The sequence below is a fragment of the Callorhinus ursinus genome, unplaced genomic scaffold (assembly GCF_003265705.2).
Source record: "Callorhinus ursinus isolate GAN/ISIS: 27379988/994484 unplaced genomic scaffold, GSC_fseal_2.0 scaffold60, whole genome shotgun sequence".
Lineage (NCBI taxonomy): Eukaryota > Metazoa > Chordata > Mammalia > Carnivora > Otariidae > Callorhinus > Callorhinus ursinus.
In genome coordinates, this window is record NW_027397122.1 from 7,596,412 (window position 1) to 7,601,307 (window position 4,896).

Consider the following 4,896-nt stretch of genomic DNA (forward strand, 5'->3'; position numbering starts at 1 on the left):
GCGTTCCTCTCCTTTTTGCACGAATAGGAGGAGAGACAGAGAGACACAGTAACTCACAGAACGACCTGGATTCCCGCTGCAACTCTGCACCTACCGGCCACGTGTGGCCTGAGGGAGAGGATTTTCTGGTCTGCGCGAGAGGGATAATAACGGTGCAAGGCTCCTGAAGGACTAAACAAACAGACATGCTCAAGGCTTAATACGGCGCCTGGGACACCCATCCCTCCACTGGCCTCTGTCGGTGATGCTGAGCACACGGACCAGCTTCCGAGGGAGGAATTTGTGCAGGGGCTGGTTGGGGGAAGTCTACTCGCTCAGCATCAGCAAGCTGGTCTGCAGCAAATCTTGGGAGCCAGTCCCTGGAGATCTGCCACCTGTGTCCTGTTTCTCTTACCTCTGCCATATCAGTTTACGAATGTGTCCCCAGAGAAACGGGATTGTATAGAGGACACTGGCAAGGTAGTTTCCCCCATGCTTTAAACTATTCAGTTTCTACCAAGACAGATCAATAGACATTTTGCTTGGAAAAAATATTCAAAAATGTTTTTGATAATGAGTAGTGGGATTTTCACCGCCCCCCACCTGTACAACCAAGAACACTCCTGTGCCTCTTGAACCATGGCCGTGCCGCGGTTCTTCTCACCAAACTCTCGTCCTGACCACATTTCTGTCTTCGGGGACCACACTGACCTGAAGCCGGAGCTTCTGTCTGGAATGGGACGGTTCATCCCTGGGCATGTCTAACAGTGGGTAGCCCTTTCACAGGACGGATTGTTCAAACCAGAATCCCACGCGGAGTCAACACGTTCGTGGTTCATTAGATCATCGTACAAGTAATGCTGCACGACTATGCGTCACTGGTAACAGGATGGGCCGAAGGCAGTACGGGCAGGGGAAACCACCATCTGTCTCCACATTGCTAAGCACCAGCTCTCAAAGCATGCTTAGAAGATCACTGGTGGTCAAGGTGGGTCTTAGGAGCATGCTGAGCAGCCGGTGTTCTGAGCTGAAGCAACTTCAGGGTAAAAGGTAGGGGCTGTTTTAGCATTTCATTCCCGGGTGTTGATAAAGCACTCCCTCCCTGCACCTGTGCCGGAGATTCTGGGCTCATCCCGACTTGGTGCTGGAGCCTGTGGCTTGGACACCACACTGTCTTTAAGTCGGCTCCCCGGTGTAACCTCTCTTGTCCGGGAGGCGAGAAGGGCAGAAAGACCACTGGGTGGGCCTTACAGCTAAGCTTGCCTCTCTTGGGTTACATAAGACCACACCCCCCTCGGATCTTTGGCCGCAAGCATGGCACCTTCTCCTCTCTGCCCCCACACCAGGGCCTGAGCCCGCCCCCATCCTGCAGGGGTGGCACTCTGTGTCCCCCCCGATGCTCTCCACTCTGGTTCTGCATTTGTGCACATTAACAAATGGCTGTTTTTCTTTTAAAGTAGAATTTTACCTCCTGGCAAAGGAAAATGAACGTTAGAGTCTCGTTTAAGATTCCTTCACTAAAATTTTGCACGGGCTCAGACCCAGTGGAACATCTTCGCATTCCCTGTGACTAATTAAAGCAAAGGAAGAAAAAGGCACGGAGTATGCAGGACCCCCGCCCCCCGAGCACCTGAGCAGGCAGCTGTGTCTCACTGGTTCCACATTAACGATTTACCCTCATGTGGGAGGGGAGGGGCGCATCCTTCATGTGCTTCACTTCTGGCAAACGTTTCCTATGGCAAATGTGGAAACTCTTGCAAAAGTCATGGATAAGACAAGTCTCCAGAATTTCCACTGCAAACTGCAGGCCAGTATTTCCTTGGAACAGGGAGGCTCCACAGCATCGCATGCTCTCTGCTAAGACTGAGGGATTTTGTTTAATAGTACCCCCAGTCCTGCCCAGTATTCTGATTATTCTCTTCACGGAGTTTCCATTGGGAGCTTGTTACAAATGGTCACTTCTGTCACCTAAGCACAATGATTTTGTTGCATAAAATCCCAGGACTGGAGACCGAGCATGTTTACCTCAACAAGTACCCGAGTGAGCCAGATGTGGGTGCCCCCAAACCACAGGGTGAAAAATGCTAAGCAGAGCCCCCGCTTTTGAGCATGGGTTCAGATGCCCCCAGGAGTGGACCTGGTGTATGTTTCCAACTTCAGTTGTCTGGTCCAACTCACACACTTCACCAGGAACCACTCTGTTGGCGCTGCCCGTATGATCCTTCCCCATCCTCTCCCACGTCTGCCCACATCCTTGTGCTCACCTTCCACACACTGCCACGGCCACGTGCAGACATCTCCTACCTGCCTTCCAGGCTCAGGGCGCATATAACCGCTCCCCTCTGGGGTGCCTTCCCAGCCAGGCTGTGCGGTGGGATCTTTCTCAGGGGCATCCACCCGAGAGCTTGCATAGAAGAACGACCCGCACCCATTATTCTCCTTGCAATTTTGTGTGTGTGTGTGTACACATTTAGTTTTATTGTAACAAAGCAACTTGTACACTTTTAACGTTTAAAACTGAGCATCATCTTTCCTTTCCAGTGAAACAAAAAGAAAATTTAAAAATAAACAGGAACAAAATTACAATAGAGAAGGTCAATTCCAAATAAGATCCTACAGGTTCTGCTGCTTCTCCCATGGAGTGGCAGGGCTCAAGTCATCATTAGGAGAGAGTTTTATTTTAAAAGCGTCATCTTAAACTGCAAGGATGTCCGTTAAACATCACAATTAAACACGCCAAAGGAGAAGCCATGTTGTCAAAATGCCCCCTTAACCCACCCAAACATCTCAAACCCACCCTTTGCTGTCCTTCTATAATCCCATTTTTTTAAGTTTTTTTTTCCTTTTTTTAAACAAGAGAAAGTAGACAGGTACATGTTGGTAAATGCTAACTGTCCATATTCACATAGAGACACAGTGTAATCTCTGAGCCCAATATACAGAGAAAGGAGGGAAAAAGCTAGAATTCTATGCACTACTACACAGGGGCCTAGCACCCTCCAGCTTCCAGCAGAGCTAAGGGAGCAGAAGGTTTTTCTTTTTTCCCACAGAGCACGGTGGTGTTGATTCCATAAAGTTTTTGTTGAGACAGGAAGGGATAAAAATGAATTTGGAACAGAAGGGGGTAGAGATTCTTTTCCCACTGTATTCTGCTCAAGGTATTTCCCCCCAAAATAAGTTGAGAACCATGGTATAAAGGGAGAGAAAAGAGACTTCAAAAAACAGGGCGAATGAGCCCAAGAGGAGAAAAAAAATAAAAAAAAAGACGGCAACTTGCTCCCAGGGACTGAAGAAAAATAAAAAAGGAAGGTTGGAATCCATCAGGGTTCCATTAGTCATCTTCTCCTTCATCCTCCTCTCCTTCCTCCCCCTCATCATCATCTTCATCTTCTTCACCTTCATCCTCATCTCCTTCTTCATTGATGTCTTCCAATCCTTCTTCTTCTTCAGCATCATCATCATCTTCTCCTGCCCCTTCTTCATCATCCATATCGGGTACCAAGTAGTACTGTAACGGATTTGGCCAAATATCATCTTTGATGACCTCTCCTAACTCATCTGCACCTGCATCAGAATGGTCAGTAAACCAGGTGAAGAAGCTCTCTGGTTCCTCATGCTGTCTCTTCCTGCTGGCTTTTTTCTGTGTTTGACTTGAACGTTTCGTCAAATCCTTTCCAGATTTCCATTAGATTTCGGTGGACTTTGAAGATGGATCACCACTCTCATTCAGATGAAATTCTTTGGAGAGAACTTTATTTTCGAAGTAAGGGTTTTCATCAAATTAAAAATCTATTCTGTAACCTGATTTCATATCTTCAAATTCTGTCACTTCAACTCTTGTCAAATAATGCAGCGCCCCTTCATCCTCCTCCCCAAGCAGTGCAGACACTTGTGGATGGTTGACAAATGTTGTTACCCAGCAATTGGGGATTTTGGCGATCAATTCCGACCTCTTCTGAAAAAATGGTTGGCGGAGTTTGTTATATTTCTGTTCTACTTTCAAAATCTCCTCACTGGCTTGTTCATTAAGTCTGTTTCATTTTGTACTTCATCAATATGTTCAATTGCTTCTTGCTATTCTTTTTCTGAGGTCTCGTCGGCCCCGTCGTGGTTGGAGTTGAGGTCCTTTTTACTGACTTTGGTCGCCGGCGCCGACATGGTGCTGCTCCGCGGTCCGGGGAGGGGGGGAAGCGGGGAGGGACTCTCCTTGCAATTTTGCATCAGGTTTCATGGGATCTCTGGTTTGCCATTCTCAAGGGAAGGATATAGGCAAAGAAAGCCTTTGAACCCACTGAGAACCCACACGCATAGAGCAATACATACTTGCGTGAATGGAATCTTCAGGAAACAGCCTGATGAGCAGGAAGGGGCAGATAGCACTTGACTGAGAGACAAATGTGACGAGGCAAATGTAAGGTTAGGGTGTTCCTCTGAGCATGAGGGTCCTCATCTCTGAAGAGAGGTGGGAGGGGCCGGTCCGGATGACCTCGCACATTGTGACCCAGCCTGTGGCCCTGGTTGTAGGGATGGCAGGAGGGAGGGCGGGTGGCTCAGGCTGAGTGGATACAACTGCAGAAGGAGACCCCACCGCAGGAAGCTGGGAACAGAGCCTTACCTGGGATCGCGTGGTCCTGACCTGAGAGATTCCCGGACAGTAGGATGAGGTACAGATTTATGTTTTGTTTAATTTTATTCTCTTTAAACTGTGGTAAAATACAGTTTTCCATCTTCACCATGTTTAACTGTACATTCACTTAATCCCATGGCATTAAGCACGCTCACATTGCTGTGTGGCCTCCACGGTCCACGTCCGGAACGTTCTCATCTCCCCAAATGGAAGCTCTGTCCCCATGAAACACCAGCTCCCCGTCCCATCCCCCGTCGCCCCCCACTCTGCTCTCTCCTCTGTGGATCTGA

The 4,896-nt window shown here is 48.4% G+C and overlaps 1 pseudogene; it reads right to left on the reverse strand.

Moving 5' to 3' along the window:
• Nucleotides 1-2,445: 2,445 nt before the first annotated feature.
• Nucleotides 2,446-4,396, reverse strand: LOC112809808 (protein SET-like; annotated as a pseudogene).
• Between the last annotated feature and the right edge of the window lie 500 nt (nt 4,397-4,896).